The sequence below is a fragment of the Watersipora subatra genome, chromosome 10, assembly GCF_963576615.1.
Source record: "Watersipora subatra chromosome 10, tzWatSuba1.1, whole genome shotgun sequence".
Classification (NCBI taxonomy): domain Eukaryota; kingdom Metazoa; phylum Bryozoa; class Gymnolaemata; order Cheilostomatida; family Watersiporidae; genus Watersipora; species Watersipora subatra.
Window position 1 is genome coordinate 12,145,136 of NC_088717.1, and position 18,849 is coordinate 12,163,984.

General features: G+C 38.3%; 16 non-coding genes across 16 annotated transcripts; all 16 read left to right on the top strand.

Moving 5' to 3' along the window:
* The first annotated feature begins 2,522 nt into the window (after positions 1-2,522).
* On the top strand, positions 2,523-2,595 carry Trnac-gca (transfer RNA cysteine (anticodon GCA)). Its single transcript has one exon. It is a non-coding gene; the product is annotated as a tRNA-Cys (tRNA).
* A 733-nt stretch (positions 2,596-3,328) lies between these two features.
* On the top strand, positions 3,329-3,400 carry Trnac-gca (transfer RNA cysteine (anticodon GCA)). The gene has a single exon. It is a non-coding gene; the product is annotated as a tRNA-Cys (tRNA).
* Positions 3,401-4,771: 1,371 nt separating this feature from the next.
* Positions 4,772-4,843, top strand: Trnac-gca (transfer RNA cysteine (anticodon GCA)). The gene has a single exon. It is a non-coding gene; the product is annotated as a tRNA-Cys (tRNA).
* Positions 4,844-6,803: 1,960 nt separating this feature from the next.
* On the top strand, positions 6,804-6,875 carry Trnac-gca (transfer RNA cysteine (anticodon GCA)). Its single transcript has one exon. It is a non-coding gene; the product is annotated as a tRNA-Cys (tRNA).
* A 2,819-nt stretch (positions 6,876-9,694) lies between these two features.
* Trnac-gca (transfer RNA cysteine (anticodon GCA)) lies at positions 9,695-9,766 on the top strand. The gene has a single exon. It is a non-coding gene; the product is annotated as a tRNA-Cys (tRNA).
* A 135-nt stretch (positions 9,767-9,901) lies between these two features.
* On the top strand, positions 9,902-9,973 carry Trnac-gca (transfer RNA cysteine (anticodon GCA)). Its single transcript has one exon. It is a non-coding gene; the product is annotated as a tRNA-Cys (tRNA).
* A 135-nt stretch (positions 9,974-10,108) lies between these two features.
* On the top strand, positions 10,109-10,180 carry Trnac-gca (transfer RNA cysteine (anticodon GCA)). Its single transcript has one exon. It is a non-coding gene; the product is annotated as a tRNA-Cys (tRNA).
* A 1,785-nt stretch (positions 10,181-11,965) lies between these two features.
* On the top strand, positions 11,966-12,037 carry Trnac-gca (transfer RNA cysteine (anticodon GCA)). Its single transcript has one exon. It is a non-coding gene; the product is annotated as a tRNA-Cys (tRNA).
* Positions 12,038-13,619: 1,582 nt separating this feature from the next.
* On the top strand, positions 13,620-13,691 carry Trnac-gca (transfer RNA cysteine (anticodon GCA)). Its single transcript has one exon. It is a non-coding gene; the product is annotated as a tRNA-Cys (tRNA).
* A 135-nt stretch (positions 13,692-13,826) lies between these two features.
* Positions 13,827-13,898, top strand: Trnac-gca (transfer RNA cysteine (anticodon GCA)). Its single transcript has one exon. It is a non-coding gene; the product is annotated as a tRNA-Cys (tRNA).
* A 135-nt stretch (positions 13,899-14,033) lies between these two features.
* Trnac-gca (transfer RNA cysteine (anticodon GCA)) lies at positions 14,034-14,105 on the top strand. The gene has a single exon. It is a non-coding gene; the product is annotated as a tRNA-Cys (tRNA).
* A 2,395-nt stretch (positions 14,106-16,500) lies between these two features.
* Trnac-gca (transfer RNA cysteine (anticodon GCA)) lies at positions 16,501-16,572 on the top strand. Its single transcript has one exon. It is a non-coding gene; the product is annotated as a tRNA-Cys (tRNA).
* A 1,557-nt stretch (positions 16,573-18,129) lies between these two features.
* Trnac-gca (transfer RNA cysteine (anticodon GCA)) lies at positions 18,130-18,201 on the top strand. The gene has a single exon. It is a non-coding gene; the product is annotated as a tRNA-Cys (tRNA).
* Positions 18,202-18,336: 135 nt separating this feature from the next.
* Trnac-gca (transfer RNA cysteine (anticodon GCA)) lies at positions 18,337-18,408 on the top strand. The gene has a single exon. It is a non-coding gene; the product is annotated as a tRNA-Cys (tRNA).
* Positions 18,409-18,543: 135 nt separating this feature from the next.
* Positions 18,544-18,615, top strand: Trnac-gca (transfer RNA cysteine (anticodon GCA)). The gene has a single exon. It is a non-coding gene; the product is annotated as a tRNA-Cys (tRNA).
* A 135-nt stretch (positions 18,616-18,750) lies between these two features.
* Trnac-gca (transfer RNA cysteine (anticodon GCA)) lies at positions 18,751-18,822 on the top strand. The gene has a single exon. It is a non-coding gene; the product is annotated as a tRNA-Cys (tRNA).
* Positions 18,823-18,849: the final 27 nt, after the last annotated feature.

Sequence of the window (18,849 nt, forward strand, 5' to 3'; positions counted from 1 at the left end):
AAACATACAGTTAGTGTTTTAGCAATTTTTGCAGTACTCTAGCAAGAAATTTGGGTTATGGCTCAGTAGAAAAGCAATCGGCTGCAGTCCGATAGGCCCTGGGTTCAACTCCCAGTGTCCCCTTTCTTGCCCCTTGTTTTAATGCAAACTGTTCAATTTTAAGTGAAATAATTTTGTTCATATACCGTATGTTAAATTTACTAAAAAAACATACAGTTAGTGTTTTAGCACTTTTTGCAGTACCCTAGCAAGAACCTGGGCATATAGCTCAGTAGATGAGTAATCAGCTGCAGTCCGATAGGCCATGGGTTCAACTCCCAGTGTCCCCTTTCTTGCCCCTTGTTTTAATGCAAACTGTTCAATTTTAAGTGAAATAATTTTGTTCATATACCGTATGTTAAATTTACTAAAAAAACATACAGTTAGTGTTTTAGCACTTTTTGCAGTACCCTAGCAAGAACCTGGGCATATAGCTCAGTAGATGAGTAATCAGCTGCAGTCCGATAGGCCATGGGTTCAACTGCCAGTGTCCCCTTTCTTGCCCCTTGTTTTAATGCAAACTGTTCAATTTTAAGTGAATTAACTTTGTTCCTATACCGTATGTTAAATTTACTAAAAAAACATACAGTTAGTGTTTTAGCACTTTTTGCAGTACCCTAGCAAGAACCTGGGCATATAGCTCAGTAGATGAGTAATCAGCTGCAGTCCGATAGGCCATGGGTTCAACTGCCAGTGTCCCCTTTCTTGCCCCTTGTTTTAATGCAAACTGTTCAATTTTAAGTGAATTAACTTTGTTCCTATACCGTATGTTAAATTTACTAAAAAAACATACAGTTAGTGTTTTAGCACTTTTTGCAGTACCCTAGCAAGAACCTGGGCATATAGCTCAGTAGATGAGTAATCAGCTGCAGTCCGATAGGCCATGGGTTCAACTGCCAGTGTCCCCTTTCTTGCCCCTTGTTTTAATGCAAACTGTTCAATTTTAAGTGAATTAATTTTGTTCCTATACCGTATGTTAAATTTACTAAAAAAACATACAGTTAGTATTTTAGCACTTTTTGCAGTACCCTAGCAAGAACCTGGGCATATAGCTCAGTAGATGAGTAATCAGCTGCAGTCCGATAGGCCCTGGGTTCAACTGCCAGTGTCCCCTTTCTTGCCCCTTGTTTTAATGCAAACTGTTCAATTTAAAGTGAATTAATTTTGTTCCTATACCGTATGTTAAATTTACTAAAAAAACATACAGTTAGTGTTTTAGCACTTTTTGCAGTACCCTAGCAAGAACCTGGGCATATAGCTCAGTAGATGAGTACTCAGCTGCAGACCGATAGGCCCTGGGTTCAACTCCCCGTGTCCTCTTTCTTGCCCAATGTTTTAATGCGAACTGTGCATTTTTAACTGAAGTAATGCTGCTCCTCTAAAATATGTTTTACTTATTGAAAAAACATACATTTGGTGTTTTAGCACTTTTTGCAGTATACAAGCAAGAAGTACGAGATAAGCTCACTGGTAGAGCAATCGGCTGCAGTCCGATAGGCCCTGGGTTCAACTCCCAGTGTCCCCTTTCTTGCCCCTTGGTTTAATGCAAACTGTTCAATTTTAAGTGAATTAATTTTGTTCCTATACCGTATGTTAAATTTACTAAAAAAACATACAGTTAGTGTTTTAGCACTTTTGTCAGTACCTTAGCAGGGACTTGGGCATATAGTTCAGTAGAAGAGCAATCGGCTGCAGTCCGATAGGCCCTGGGTTCAACTCCCAGTGTCCCCTTTTTTGCCCCTTGTTTTAATGCAAACTGTTCAATTTTGAATGAATTAATTTTGTTCCTATACCGTATGTTTAATCTACTAAAAAAACATACAGTTAGTGTTTTAGCACTTTTTGAAGTACCCGAGCAGGGACTTGGGCATATAGTTCAGTAGAAGAGCAATCGGCTGCAGTCCGATAGGCCCTGGGTTCAACTCCCAGTGTCCCCTTTCTTGCCCCTTGTTTTAATGCAAATTGTTCAAATTTTAGTGAAGTAATTTTGTTCCTATACCATATGTTTTATCTACTAATAAAAACATACAATTAATGTTTTAGCACTTTTTGCAGTAATCTCTCAAGAATTTGGGCATATAGTCAGTAGAAGAGCAATCGGCTGCAGTCCAATAGGCCCTGGGTTCAACTCCCAGTGTCCCCTTTTTTGCCCGTTATTTTAATGCAACCTGTGCATTTTCAAATGAAGTAATGTTGTTCCTGTACAATATGTTTTTTTCATTATAAAAAACATACATTTTGAGTTTTAGCACTTTTTGCAGTTAATTTGCAAGAAGTAGGGGATATACCTCAGTGGTTGAGCAATCGGCTGCAGTCCGATAGGCCCTGGAATCAACTCCCAGTGTCCCCTTTTTTGCCCTTCTTTGCAATGACTACTGTGCATTTTGAATTGAAGTATTGCTGTTCCTATACGATATGTTTTATTTATTAAAAACCATACATTTTGTGTTATAGCACTTTTTGCTGTAAGCTAGCAAGAAATAGGGGAAATGGCTCAGTGGTAGAGCAATCGGCTGCAGCCCGATAGGCCCCCGGGTTCAACTCCCAGTGTCCCCTTTCTTGCCCCTTGTTTTAATGCAAACTGTTCAATTTTAAGTGAAGTAATTCTGATTCTATGTGATATGTTTTATTTACTAAAAAAAAACATACAGTTAGTGTTTTAGCAATTTTTGCAGTACTCTAGCAAGAAATTTGGGTTATGGCTCAGTAGAAAAGCAATCGGCTGCAGTCCGAAAGGCCCTGGGTTCAACTCCCAGTGTCCCCTTTCTTGCCCCTTGTTTTAATGCAAACTGTTCAATTTTAAATGAAGTAATCCTGTTCCTATACCATTTGTTTTATCTATTAAAAAAAAACATACATAAAATACACCAGCTAGTAGTTGGGGACATTGCTCAGTGGTAGAGCAATCGACTGCAATCTGATAACCCCTGGGTTCAACTCGAAGTGTCGCCAGTCTTGCCCATTGTTTTAATGCAAACTGTGGATATTTAGGAGAAGTAGTTCTGTTCCTATACGATGTGTTTTCTTTTTAAAAAAAACATACCTTTTGCGTTTTAGCACTTTTTGCAGTACCCTAGCAAATAGTTGGGGAGATAGCTCAGTGGTAGAACTATCGGCTGCAGTCCGATTGGCCCTGGGTTCAAACCCCTGTGTCCATTGCTTGCCCATTGTTTTAATGAAAACTGTTCATTTTTAAGTGAAGTAAACCGTTCCTATATGATATGTTTTATTTATTAAAAAATATGCATTTTGTGTTTCAGCACTTTTTGCAGTACCCTAGCAAAAAGTTGGGGATATATCTCAGTGGTAGAGCAATCGGCTGCAGTCCGATAGGCCCTGGGTTCAACTCCCAGTGTTCCCTTTCCTGCCCCTTGTTTTAATGCAAACTGTTCAATTTTAAATGAAGTAATTCTGTTCCTATACGATATGTTTTATTTACTAAAAAAAAACATACAGTTAGTGTTTTAGCAATTTTTGCAGTACTCTAGCAGGAAATTTGGGTTATGGCTCAGTAGAAAAGCAATCGGCTGCAGTCCGATAGGCCCTGGGTTCAACTCCCAGTGTCCCCTTTCTTGCCCCTTGTTTTAATGCAAACTGTTCAATTTTAAGTGAAATAATTTTGTTCATATACCGTATGTTAAATTTACTAAAAAAACATACAGTTAGTGTTTTAGCACTTTTTGCAGTACCCTAGCAAGAACCTGGGCATATAGCTCAGTAGATGAGTAATCAGCTGCAGTCCGATAGGCCATGGGTTCAACTCCCAGTGTCCCCTTTCTTGCCCCTTGTTTTAATGCAAACTGTTCAATTTTAAGTGAAATAATTTTGTTCATATACCGTATGTTAAATTTACTAAAAAAACATACAGTTAGTGTTTTAGCACTTTTTGCAGTACCCTAGCAAGAACCTGGGCATATAGCTCAGTAGATGAGTAATCAGCTGCAGTCCGATAGGCCATGGGTTCAACTGCCAGTGTCCCCTTTCTTGCCCCTTGTTTTAATGCAAACTGTTCAATTTTAAGTGAATTAATTTTGTTCCTATACCGTATGTTAAATTTACTAAAAAAACATACAGTTAGTGTTTTAGCACTTTTTGCAGTACCCTAGCAAGAACCTGGGCATATAGCTCAGTAGATGAGTAATCAGCTGCAGTCCGATAGGCCATGGGTTCAACTGCCAGTGTCCCCTTTCTTGCCCCTTGTTTTAATGCAAACTGTTCAATTTTAAGTGAATGAATTTTGTTCCTATACCGTATGTTAAATTTACTAAAAAACATACAGTTAGTATTTTAGCACTTTTTGCACTACCCTAGCAAGAACCTGGGCATATAGCTCAGTGGATGAGTAATCAGCTGCAGTCCGATAGGCCCTGGGTTCAACTGCCAGTGTCCCCTTTCTTGCCCCTTGTTTTAATGCAAACTGTTCAATTTAAAGTGAATTAATTTTGTTCCTAAACCGTATGTTAAATTTACTAAAAAAACATACAGTTAGTGTTTTAGCACTTTTTGCAGTACCCTAGCAAGAACCTGGGCATATAGCTCAGTAGATGATTACTCAGCTGCAGACCGATAGGCCCTGGGTTCAACTCCCCGTGTCCTATTTCTTGCCCAATGTTTTAATGCGAACTGTGCATTTTTAACTGAAGTAATGCTGCTCCTCTAAAATATGTTTTACTTATTGAAAAAACATACATTTTGTGTTTTAGCACTTTTTGCAGTTAGCTTGCAAGAAGTAGGGGATATAGCTCAGTGGTAGAGCAATCGGCTGCAGTCCGATAGGCCCTGGGTTCAACTCCCAGTGTCCCCTCTTTTGCCCCTTGTTTTAATGCAGACTGTTCAATTTTAAGTGAATTAATTTTGTTCCAATACCGTATGTTTTATCTACTGAAAAAAACATACAGTTAGTGTTTTAGCACTTTTTGCAGTACCCTAGCAAGAACTTGGGCATATAGCTCAGTAGAAGAGCAATCGGCTGCAGTCCGATAGGCCATGGGTTCAACTCCCAGTGTCCCCTTTTTTGCCCCTTGTTTTAATGCAAACTGTTCAATTTTAGGTGATGTAATTCTGTTCCTATACGATATGTTTTATTTAGTAAAAAAACATACAGTTAGTGTTTTAGCAATTTCTGCAGTACTCTAGCAAGAATTTTGGGTTATGGCTTAGTAGAAGAGCAATCGGTTGCAGTTCGATAGGCCCTGGGTTCAACTCCCAGTGTCCTCTTTCTTGCCCCTTGTTTTAATGCAAACTGTTCAATTTTCAGTGAAATAATTTTGTTCCTATACCGTATGTTTTATCTACTAATAAAAACATACAGTCAATGTTTTAGCACTTTTTGCAGTAGTCTCCCAAGAATTTGGGCATATAGCTCAGTAGAAGAGCAATCGGCTGCAGTCTAATAGGCCCTGGGTTCAACTCCCAGTGTCCCCTTTTTTGCCCATTATTTCAATGCAAACTTTGCATTTTAAAATGAAGTAATGCTGTTCATCTACGATGTTTTATTTATTAAAAAAATCATAAATTATTTGTTTTAGGACTTTTTGCAGTACTCTAGCAAAAATTTGCGGATATAGCTCAGTGGTAGAGCAATCGGCTGCAGTCCAATAGGCCCTGAGGTCTACTCCCAGTGTCCCCTGTCATGCCCATTGCTTTAATGAAAACTGTGCATTTTTAAGTTAACTACCTTGTTCTTATACGATATGTTCTATTTATAAAAAAATGTATATGCTCTGTTTTAGCACTTGTTGGCAGTACACTGGCTAGTGGTTATGATTATCTTTCAGGTGTAGAGCAAAAGGTTGCAGTCCGATAGTCCCTGGATTCAACTCCCATGTCCCGATCTTACAAAATGTTTTAATGCAAACTGTGTATTTTTAAGTGAACAAATGCTGTTCCTATGCAATATGTCTTATTTATGATAAAGTGAAAAGGAATGTGTTAGCGCATTTTTTGGCAGTACAACAGTTAGTGGTTAGGGAAATAGCTCAGTGGTAGATCTATCGGCTGCAGTCCGATTGGCCCTGGGTTCAAACCCCTGTGTCCTTTGCTTGCCCATTGTTTTAATGCAAACTGTTCAATTTTAAGTGAAGTAACTCCGTTCCTATATATGTTTTATTTATTAAAAAATATGCATTTTTTGTTTCAGCACTTTTTGCAGTGCTCTAGCAAAAAGTTGGGGATATAGCTCAGTGGCAGAGCAATCGGCTGCAGTCCGATAGGCCCTGGGTTGAACTGCCAGTGTCCCCTTTCTTGCCCCTTGTTTTAATGCAAACTGTTCAATTTTAAATGAAGTAATCCTGTTCCTATAACATTTGTTTTATCTATTAAAAAAAACATACATAAAGTACACCAACTAGTAGTTGGGGACATTGCTCAGTGGTAGAGCAATCGACTGCAATCTGATAACCCCTGGGTTCAACTCGAAGTGTCGCCAGTCTTGCCCATTGTTTTAATGCAAACTGTGGATATTTAGGAGAAGTAGTTCTGTTCCTATAAGATGTGTTTTCTTTTTAAAAAAAACATACCTTTTGCGTTTTAGCACTTTTTGCAGTACCCTAGCAAATAGTTGGGGAAATAGCTCAGTGGTAGAACTATCGGCTGCAGTCCGATTGGCCCTGGGTTCAAACCCCTGTGTCCATTGCTTGCCCATTGTTTTAATAAAAACTGTTCATTTTTATGTGAAGTAAACCGTTCCTATATGATATGTTTTATTTATTAAAAAATATGCATTTTGTGTTTCAGCACTTTTTGCAGTACCCTAGCAAAAAGTTGGGGATATATCTCAGTGGTAGAGCAATCGGCTGCAGTCCGATAGGCCCTGGGTTCAACTCCCAGTGTTCCCTTTCTTGCCCCTTGTTTAAATGCAAACTGTTCAATTTTGAATAAAGTAATTCTGTTCCTATACGATATGTTTTATTTACTAAAAAAAAACATACAGTTAGTGTTTTAGCAATTTTTGCAGTACTCTAGCAAGAATTTTGGGTTATGGCTCAGTAGAAAAGCAATCGGCTGCAGTTCGATAGGCCCTGGGTTCAACTCCCAGTGTCCCCTTTCTTGCCCCTTGTTTTAATGCAAACTGTTCAATTTTAAGTGAAATAATTTTGTTCATATACCGTATGTTAAATTTACTAAAAAAACATACAGTTAGTGTTTTAGCACTTTTTGCAGTACCCTAGCAAGAACCTGGGCATATAGCTCAGTAGATGAGTAATCAGCTGCAGTCCGAAAGGCCATGGGTTCAACTGCCAGTGTCCCCTTTCTTGCCCCTTGTTTTAATGCAAACTGTTCAATTTTAAGTGAATTAATTTTGTTCCTATACCGTATGTTAAATTTACTAAAAAAACATACAGTTAGTGTTTTAGCACTTTTTGCAGTACCCTAGCAAGAACCTGGGCATATAGCTCAGTAGATGAGTAATCAGCTGCAGTCCGATAGGCCATGGGTTCAACTGCCAGTGTCCCCTTTCTTGCCCCTTGTTTTAATGCAAACTGTTCAATTTTAAGTGAATTAATTTTGTTCCTATACCGTATGTTAAATTTACTAAAAAAACATACAGTTAGTGTTTTAGCACTTTTTGCAGTACCCTAGCAAGAACCTGGGCATATAGCTCAGTAGATGAGTAATCAGCTGCAGTCCGATAGGCCCTGGGTTCAACTGCCAGTGTCCCCTTTCTTGCCCCTTGTTTTAATGCAAACTGTTCAATTTAAAGTGAATTAATTTTGTTCCTATACCGTATGTTAAATTTACTAAAAAAACATACAGTTAGTGTTTTAGCACTTTTTGCAGTACCCTAGCAAGAACCTGGGCATATAGCTAAGTAGATGAGTACTCAGCTGCAGACCGATAGGCCCTGGGTTCAACTCCCCGTGTCCTCTTTCTTGCCCAATGTTTTAATGCGAACTGTGCATTTTTAACTGAAGTAATGCTGCTCCTCTAAAATATGTTTTACTTATTGAAAAAACATACATTTTGTGTTTTAGCACTTTTTGCAGTATACAAGCAAGAAGTACGAGATAAGCTCACTGGTAGAGCAATCGGCTGCAGTCCGATAGGCCCTGGGTTCAACTCCCAGTGTCCCCTTTCTTGCCCCTTGGTTTAATGCAAACTGTTCAATTTTAAGTGAATTAATTTTGTTCCTATACCGTATGTTAAATTTACTAAAAAAACATACAGTTAGTGTTTTAGCACTTTTTGCAGTACCCTAGCAGGGACTTGGGCATATAGTTCAGTAGAAGAGCAATCGGCTGCAGTCCGATAGGCCCTGAGTTCAACTCCCAGTGTCCCCTTTTTTGCCCCTTGTTTTAATGCAAACTGTTCAATTTTAAGTGAATTAATTTTGTTCCTATACCGTATGTTTAATCTACTAAAAAAACATACAGTTAGTGTTTTAGCACTTTTTGAAGTACCCTAGCAGGGACTTGGGCATATAGTTCAGTAGAAGAGCAATCGGCCTCAGTCCGATAGGCCCTGGGTTCAACTCCCAGTGTCCCCTTCTTTGCCCGTTATTTTAATGCAAACTGTGCATTCTCAAATGAAGTAATGTTGTTCCTGTACAATATGTTTTTTTCATTATAAAAAACATACATTTTGAGTTTTAGCACTTTTTGCAGTTAATTTGCAAGAAGTAGGGGATATACCTCAGTGGTAGAGCAATCGGCTGCAGTCCGATAGGCCCTGGAATCAACTCCCAGTGTCCCCTTTTTTGCCCTTCTTTGCAATGACTACTGTGCATTTTGAATTGAAGTATTGCTGTTCCTATACGATATGTTTTATTTATTAAAAACCATACATTTTGTGTTATAGCACTTTTTGCTGTAAGCTAGCAAGAAATAGGGGAAATGGCTCAGTGGTAGAGCAAGCGGCTGCAGCCTGATAGGCCCCGGGTTCAACTCCCAGTGTCCCCTTTTTTGCCCCTTGTTTTAATGCAAACTGTTCAATTTTAAGTGAAGTAATTCTGATTCTATGTGATATGTTTTATTTACTAAAAAAAAACATACAGTTAGTGTTTTAGCAATTTTTGCAGTACTCTAACAAGAATTTTGGGTTATGGCTCAGTAGAAGAGCAATCAGCTGCAGTCCGATAGGCCCTGGGTTCAACTCCCAGTGTCCCCTTTCTTGCACCTTGTTTTAATGCAAATTGTTCAATTTTTAGTGAAGTAATTTTGTTCCTATACCATATGTTTTATCTACTAATAAAAACATACATTTAATGTTTTAGCACTTTTTGCAGTAATCTCTCAAGAATTTGGTCATATAGCTCAATAGAAGAGCAATCGGCTGCAGTCCAATAGGCCCTGGGTTCAACTCCCAGGGTCCCCTTTCTTGCCCCTTGTTTTAATGCAAATTGTTCAATTTTTTGTGAAGTAATTTTGTTCCTATACCATATGTTTTATCTACTAATAAAAACATACATTTAATGTTTTAGCACCTTTTGCAGTAATCTCTCAAGAATTTGGGCATATAGCTCAATAGAAGAGCAATCGGCTGCAGTCCAATAGGCCCCGGGTTCAACTCCCAGTGTCCCCTTTTTTCCCCATTATTTTAATGCAAACTGTGCATTTTCAACTGAAGTAATGCTGTTCCTCGACAATATTTTTTTTTCATTATAAAAAAACATACATTTTGTGTTTTAGCACTTTTTGCAGTTAGCTTGCAAGAAGTAGGGGATATAGCTCAGTGGTAGAGCAATCGGCTGCAGTCCGATAGGCCCTGGGTTCAACTCCCAGTGTCCCCTCTTTTGCCCCTTGTTTTAATGCAAACTGTTCAATTTTAAGTGAATTAATTTTCTTCCTTTACCGTATGTTTTGTCTACTGAAAAAAACATACAGTTATTGTTTTAGCACTTTTTGCAGTACCCTAGCAAGAACTTGGGAATATAGCTCAGTAGAAGAGCAATCGGCTGCAGTCCGATAGGCCCTGGGTTCAACTCCCAGTGTCCCCTTTCTTGCACCTTGTTTTAATGCAAACTGTTCAATTTTCAGTGAAGTAATTTTGTTCCTATACCATATGTTTTATCTACTAATAAAAACATACATTTAATGTTTTAGCACTTTTCGCAGTAATCTCTCAAGAATTTGGGCATATAGCTCAGTAGAAGAGCAATCGGCTGCAGTCCGATAGGACCTGGGTTCAACTCCCAGTGTCCCCTGTTTTGCCAATTATTTTAATGCAAACTGTGCATTTTCAAATGAAGTAATGCTGTTCATCTACAACATGTTTTTTTCATTATAAAAAACATACATTTTGTGTTTTAGCACCTTTTGCAGTTAGCTTGAAAGAAGTAGGGGATATCGCTCAGTGGTAGAGCAACCGGCTGCAGTCCTATAGGCCCTGGGTTCAACTCCCAGTGTCCCCTCTTTTGCCCGTTGTTTTAATGCAAACTGTTCAATTTTAAGTGAATTAATTTTGTTCCTATACCGTATGTTTAATCTACTAAAAAAACATACAGTTAATGTTTTAGCACTTTTCGCGGTACCTTAGCAAGACTTTTGGCATATAGTTCAGTAGAAGAGCAATCGGCTGCAGCCCGATAGGCCCCGGGTTCAACTCCCAGTGTCCCCTTTCTTGCCCCTTGTTTTAATGCAAACTGTTCAATTTTAAGTGAAGTAATTCTGATTCTATGTGATATGTTTTATTTAATAAAAAAAAACATACAGTTAGTGTTTTAGCAATTTTTGCAGTACTCTAACAAGAATTTTGGGTTATGGCTCAGTAGAAGAGCAATCAGCCGCAGTCCGATAGGCCCTGGGTTCAACTCCCAGTGTCTCCTTTCTTGCACCTTGTTTTAATGCAAACTGTTCAATTTTAAGTGAATTAATTTTGTTCCTATACCGTATGTTTAATCTACTAAAAAAACATACAGGTAATGTTTTAGCACTTTTCGCGGTACCTTAGCAAGACTTTTGGCATATAGTTCAGTAGAAGAGCAATCGGCTGCAGTCCGATAGGCCCTGGGTTCTACTCCCAGTGTCCCCTTTTTTGCCCATTATTTTAATGCAAACTGTTCAATTTTAATTGAAGTAATGCTCTTCATCTACGATGTTTTATTTAATAAAAAAAACATAATTTTTTTGTTTTAGCACTTTTTGCAGTACTTTAGCAAAAATTTGGGGATATAGCTCAGTTGTAGAGCAATCGGCTGCAGTACATTAGGCCCTGAGGTCTACTCCCAGTGTCCCCTGTCATGTCCATTGCTTTAATGAAAACTGTGCATTTTTAAGTTAACTACCTTGTTCTTATACGAGATGTTCTATTTATAAAAAAATGCATATGCTCTGTTTTAGCACTTGTTGACAGTACACTGGCTAGTGGTTATGATTATCTTTCAGGTGTAGAGCAAAAGGTTGCAGTCCGATATTCCCTGGATTCAACTCCCATGTCCTGATCTCACAAATTGTTTTAATGCAAATTGTTCAATTTTTAGTGAAGTAATTTTGTTCCTATACCATATGTTTTATCTACTAATAAAAACATACATTTAATGTTTTAGCACTTTTTGCAGTAATCTCTCAAGAATTTGGGCATATAGCTCAATAGAAGAGCAATCGGCTGCAGTCCAATAGGCCCTGGGTTCAACTCCCAGGGTCCCCTTTCTTGCCCCTTGTTTTAATGCAAATTGTTCAATTTTTTGTGAAGTAATTTTGTTCCTATACCATATGTTTTATCTACTAATAAAAACATACATTTAATGTTTTAGCACCTTTTGCAGTAATCTCTCAAGAATTTGAGCATATAGCTCAATAGAAGAGCAATCGGCTGCAGTCCAATAGGCCCTGGGTTCAACTCCCAGTGTCCCCTTTTTTCCCCATTATTTCAATGCAAACTGTGCATTTTCAACTGAAGTAATGCTGTTCCTCGACAATATGTTTTTTTCATTATAAAAAAACATACATTTTGTGTTTTAGCACTTTTTGCAGTTAGCTTGCAAGAAGTAGGGGATATAGCTCAGTGGTAGAGCAATCGGCTGCAGTCCGACAGGCCCTGGGTTCAACTCCCAGTGTCCCCTCTTTTGCCCCTTGTTTTAATGCAAACTGTTCAATTTTAAGTGAATTAATTTTGTTCCTATACCGTATGTTAAATTTACTAAAAAAACATCTAGTTAGTGTTTTAGCACTTTTTGCAGTACCCTAGCAGGGACTTGGGCATATAGTTCAGTAGAAGAGCAATCGGCTGCAGTCCGATAGGCCCTGAGTTCAACTCCCAGTGTCCCCTTTTTTGCCCCTTGTTTTAATGCAAACTGTTCAATTTTAAGTGAATTAATTTTGTTCCTATACCGTATGTTTAATCTACTAAAAAAACATACAGTTAGTGTTTTAGCACTTTTTGAAGTACCCTAGCAGGGACTTGGGCATATAGTTCAGTAGAAGAGCAATCGGCTGCAGTCCGATAGGCCCTGGGTTCAACTCCCAGTGTCCCCTTCTTTGCCCGTTATTTTAATGCAAACTGTGCATTCTCAAATGAAGTAATGTTGTTCCTGTACAATATGTTTTTTTCATTATAAAAAACATACATTTTGAGTTTTAGCACTTTTTGCAGTTAATTTGCAAGAAGTAGGGGATATACCTCAGTGGTAGAGCAATCGGCTGCAGTCCGATAGGCCCTGGAATCAACTCCCAGTGTCCCCTTTTTTGCCCTTCTTTGCAATGACTACTGTGCATTTTGAATTGAAGTATTGCTGTTCCTATACGATATGTTTTATTTATTAAAAACCATACATTTTGTGTTATAGCACTTTTTGCTGTAAGCTAGCAAGAAATAGGGGAAATGGCTCAGTGGTAGAGCAAGCGGCTGCAGCCTGATAGGCCCCGGGTTCAACTCCCAGTGTCCCCTTTTTTGCCCCTTGTTTTAATGCAAACTGTTCAATTTTAAGTGAAGTAATTCTGATTCTATGTGATATGTTTTATTTACTAAAAAAAAACATACAGTTAGTGTTTTAGCAATTTTTGCAGTACTCTAACAAGAATTTTGGGTTATGGCTCAGTAGAAGAGCAATCAGCTGCAGTCCGATAGGCCCTGGGTTCAACTCCCAGTGTCCCCTTTCTTGCACCTTGTTTTAATGCAAATTGTTCAATTTTTAGTGAAGTAATTTTGTTCCTATACCATATGTTTTATCTACTAATAAAAACATACATTTAATGTTTTAGCACTTTTTGCAGTAATCTCTCAAGAATTTGGGCATATAGCTCAATAGAAGAGCAATCGGCTGCAGTCCAATAGGCCCTGGGTTCAACTCCCAGGGTCCCCTTTCTTGCCCCTTGTTTTAATGCAAATTGTTCAATTTTTTGTGAAGTAATTTTGTTCCTATACCATATGTTTTATCTACTAATAAAAACATACATTTAATGTTTTAGCACCTTTTGCAGTAATCTCTCAAGAATTTGGGCATATAGCTCAATAGAAGGGCAATCGGCTGCAGTCCAATAGGCCCTGGGTTCAACTCCCAGTGTCCCCTTTTTTCCCCATTATTTTAATGCAAACTGTGCATTTTCAACTGAAGTAATGCTGTTCCTCGACAATATGTTTTTTTCATTATAAAAAAACATACATTTTGTGTTTTAGCACTTTTTGCAGTTAGCTTGCAAGAAGTAGGGGATATAGCTCAGTGGTAGAGCAATCGGCTGCAGTCCGATAGGCCCTGGGTTCAACTCCCAGTGTCCCCTCTTTTGCCCCTTGTTTTAATGCAAACTGTTCAATTTTAAGTGAATTAATTTTCTTCCTTTACCGTATGTTTTGTCTACTGAAAAAAACATACAGTTATTGTTTTAGCACTTTTTGCAGTACCCTAGCAAGAACTTGGGAATATAGCTCAGTAGAAGAGCAATCGGCTGCAGTCCGATAGGCCCTGGGTTCAACTCCCAGTGTCCCCTTTCTTGCACCTTGTTTTAATGCAAACTGTTCAATTTTCAGTGAAGTAATTTTGTTCCTATACCATATGTTTTACCTACTAATAAAAACATACATTTAATGTTTTAGCACTTTTCGCAGTAATCTCTCAAGAATTTGGGCATATAGCTCAGTAGAAGAGCAATCGGCTGCAGTCCGATAGGACCTGGGTTCAACTCCCAGTGTCCCCTGTTTTGCCAATTATTTTAATGCAAACTGTGCATTTTCAAATGAAGTAATGCTGTTCATCTACAACATGTTTTTTTCATTATAAAAAACATACATTTTGTGTTTTAGCACCTTTTGCAGTTAGCTTGAAAGAAGTAGGGGATATCGCTCAGTGGTAGAGCAACCGGCTGCAGTCCTATAGGCCCTGGGTTCAACTCCCAGTGTCCCCTCTTTTGCCCGTTGTTTTAATGCAAACTGTTCAATTTTAAGTGAATTAATTTTGTTCCTATACCGTATGTTTAATCTACTAAAAAAACATACAGTTAATGTTTTAGCACTTTTCGCGGTACCTTAGCAAGACTTTTGGCATATAGTTCAGTAGAAGAGCAATCGGCTGCAGCCCGATAGGCCCCGGGTTCAACTCCCAGTGTCCCCTTTCTTGCCCCTTGTTTTAATGCAAACTGTTCAATTTTAAGTGAAGTAATTCTGATTCTATGTGATATGTTTTATTTACTAAAAAAAAACATACAGTTAGTGTTTTAGCAATTTTTGCAGTACTCTAACAAGAATTTTGGGTTATGGCTCAGTAGAAGAGCAATCAGCTGCAGTCCGATAGGCCCTGGGTTCAACTCCCAGTGTCTCCTTTCTTGCACCTTGTTTTAATGCAAACTGTTCAATTTTAAGTGAATTAATTTTGTTCCTATACCGTATGTTTAATCTACTAAAAAAACATACAGGTAATGTTTTAGCACTTTTCGCGGTACCTTAGCAAGACTTTTGGCATATAGTTCAGTAGAAGAGCAATCGGCTGCAGTCCGATAGGCCCTGGGTTCTACTCCCAGTGTCCCCTTTTTTGCCCATTCTTTTAATGCAAACTGTTCAATTTTAATTGAAGTAATGCTGTTCATCTACGATGTTTTATTTAATAAAAAAAACATAATTTTTTTGTTTTAGCACTTTTTGCAGTACTTTAGCAAAAATTTGGGGATATAGCTCAGTTGTAGAGCAATCGGCTGCAGTACATTAGGCCCTGAGGTCTACTCCCAGTGTCCCCTGTCATGTCCATTGCTTTAATGAAAACTGTGCATTTTTAAGTTAACTACCTTGTTCTTATACGAGATGTTCTATTTATAAAAAAATGCATATGCTCTGTTTTAGCACTTGTTGACAGTACACTGGCTAGTGGTTATGATTATCTTTCAGGTGTAGAGCAAAAGGTTGCAGTCCGATATTCCCTGGATTCAACTCCCATGTCCTGATCTCACAAATTGTTTTAATGCAAATTGTTCAATTTTTAGTGAAGTAATTTTGTTCCTATACCATATGTTTTATCTACTAATAAAAACATACATTTAATGTTTTAGCACTTTTTGCAGTAATCTCTCAAGAATTTGGGCATATAGCTCAATAGAAGAGCAATCGGCTGCAGTCCAATAGGCCCTGGGTTCAACTCCCAGGGTCCCCTTTCTTGCCCCTTGTTTTAATGCAAATTGTTCAATTTTTTGTGAAGTAATTTTGTTCCTATACCATATGTTTTATCTACTAATAAAAACATACAGTTAATGTTTTAGCACTTTTCGCGGTACCTTAGCAAGACTTTTGGCATATAGTTCAGTAGAAGAGCAATCGGCTGCAGTCTGATAGGCCCTGGGTTCTACTCCCAGTGTCCCCTTTTTTTGCCCATTATTTTAATGCAAACTGTTCAATTTTAATTGAAGTAATGCTGTTCATCTACGATGTTTTATTTAATAAAAAAACATAATTTTTTTGTTTTAGCACTTTTTGCAGTACTCTAGCAAAAATTTGGGGATATAGCTCAGTTGTAGAGCAATCGGCTGCAGTACATTAGGCCCTGAGGTCTACTCCCAGTGTCCCCTGTCATGTCCATTGCTTTAATGAAAACTGTGCATTTTTAAGTTAACTACCTTGTTCTTATACGAGATGTTCTATTTATAAAAAAATGCATATGCTCTGTTTTAGCACTTGTTGACAGTACACTGGCTAGTGGTTATGATTATCTTTCAGGTGTAGAGCAAAAGGTTGCAGTCCGATATTCCCTGGATTCAACTTCCATGTCCTGATCTCACAAATTGTTTTAATGCAAACTGTGTATTTTTAAGTGAACAAATGCTGTTCCTATGCAAACTGTCTTATTTATGATGAAGTGAAAAAGAATGTGTTAGCACACTTTTGGCAGTACAACAGTTAGTGGTTAGGGAAATAGCTCACTGGTAGATCTATCGGCTGCAGTCCGATTGGCCCTGGGTTCAAACCCCTGTGTCTTTTGCTTGCCCATTGTTTCAATGCAAACTGTTCAATTTTAAGTGAAGTAACTCCGTTCCTATATGATATGTTTTATTTATTAAAAAATATGCATTTTGTGTTTCAGCACTTTTTGCAGTGCTCTAGCAAGAAGTTGGGGATATAGCTCAGTGGCAGAGCAATCGGCTGCAGTCCGATAGGCCCTGGGTTCAACTCCCAGTGTCCCCTTTCTTGCACCTCGTTTTAATGCAAACTGTTCAATTTTAAATGAAGTAATCCTGTTCCTATACCATTTGTTTTATCTACTAAAAAAACATACATAAAGTACACCAGCTAGTAGTTGGGGACATTGCTCAGTGGTAGAGCAATCGGCTGCAATCTGATAACCCCTGGGTTCAACTCGAAGTGTCACCAGTCTTGCCCATTGTTTTAATGCAAACTGTGGATATTTAGGAGGAGTAATTCTGTTCCTATACGATGTGTTTTGTTATTAAAAAAACATACCTTTTGTGTTTTAGCACTTTTTGCAGTACCCTAGCAAAAAGTTGGGGATATAGCTCAGTGGTAGAGCAATCGGCTGCAGTCCAATAGGCCCTGGGTTCTACTCTGAGTGTCCCTATCTTGTCCATTGTTTCACTGCAACTTGGTACTTTTGAGTGAAGTAATGCTGTTCCTATACGATGTGTTTTATTTATTTAAAAAAGCATACATTTTGTGTTTCAGCACTTTTTGCAGTACTCTAGCAAGAAGTAGGAGAGATAGCTCAGTGGTCGAACAATCGGCTGCAGTCCGATAGGCCCAGGGTTCGAATCTGGTGTCCCATTGTTTGCTCATTTATTCAGTGGAAACTGTGCATTTTTACGTGAAGTAATGCTGTTCCTATACGATATGTTTTATTTATTAAAAACCATACATTTTGTGTTATAGCACTTTTTGCTGTAAGCTAGCAAGAAATAGGGGAAATGGCCCAGTGGTAGAGCAAGCGGCTGCAGCCTGATAGGCCCCGGGTTCAACTCCCAGTGTCCCCTTTTTTGCCCCTTGTTTTAATGCAAACTGTTCAATTTTAAGTGAAGTAATTCTGATTCTATGTGATATGTTTTATTTACTAAAAAAAACATACAGTTAGTATTTTAGCAATTTTTGCAGTACTCTAACAAGAATTTTGGGTTATGGCTCAGTAGAAGAGCAATCAGCTGCAGTCCGATAGGCCCTGGGTTCAACTCCCAGTGTCCCCTTTCTTGCACCTTGTTTTAATGCAAATTGTTCAATTTTTAGTGAAGTAATTTTGTTCCTATACCATATGTTTTATCTACTAATAAAAACATACATTTAATGTTTTAGCACTTTTTGCAGTAATCTCTCAAGAATTTGGGCATATAGCTCAATAGAAGAGCAATCGGCTGCAGTCCAATAGGCCCTGGGTTCAACTCCCAGGGTCCCCTTTCTTGCCCCTTGTTTTAATGCAAATTGTTCAATTTTTTGTGAAGTAATTTTGTTCCTATACCATATGTTTTATCTACTAATAAAAACATACATTTAATGTTTTAGCACTTTTTGCAGTAATCTCTCAAGAATTTGGGCATATAGCTCAATAGAAGAGCAATCGGCTGCAGTCCAATAGGCCCTGGGTTCAACTCCCAGTGTCCCCTTTTTTCCCCATTATTTTAATGCAAACTGTGCATTTTCAACTGAAGTAATGCTGTTCCTCGACAATATGTTTTTTTCATTATAAAAAAACATACATTTTGTGTTTTAGCACTTTTTGCAGTTAGCTTGCAAGAAGTAGGGGATATAGCTCAGTGGTAGAGCAATCGGCTGCAGTCCGATAGGCCCTGGGTTCAACTCCCAGTGTCCCCTCTTTTGCCCCTTGTTTTAATGCAAACTGTTCAATTTTAAGTGAATTAATTTTCTTCCTTTACCGTATGTTTTGTCTACTAAAAAAAACATACAGTTATTGTTTTAGCACTTTTTGCAGTACCCTAGCAAGAACTTGGGAATATAGCTCAGTAGAAGAGCAATCGGCTGCAGTCCGATAGGCCCTGGGTTCAACTCCCAGTGTCCCCTTTCTTGCACCTTGTTTTAATGCAAACTGTTCAATTTTCAGTGAAGTAATTTTGTTCCTATACCATATGTTTTATCTACTAATAAAAACATACATTTAATGTTTTAGCACTTTTCGCCGTAATCTCTCAAGAATTTGGGCATATAGCTCAGTAGAAGAGCAATCGGCTGCAGTCCGATAGGACCTGGGTTCAACTCCCAGTGTCCCCTGTTTTGCCAATTATTTTAATGCAAACTGTGCATTTTCAAATGAAGTAATGCTGTTCATCTACAACATGTTTTTTTCATTATAAAAAACATACATTTTGTGTTTTAGCACCTTTTGCAGTTAGCTTGCAAGAAGTAGGGGATATAGCTCAGTGGTAGAGCAATTGGCTGCAGTCTTATAGGCCCTGGGTTCAACTCCCAGTGTCCCTTCTTTTGCCCGTTGTTTTAATGCAAACT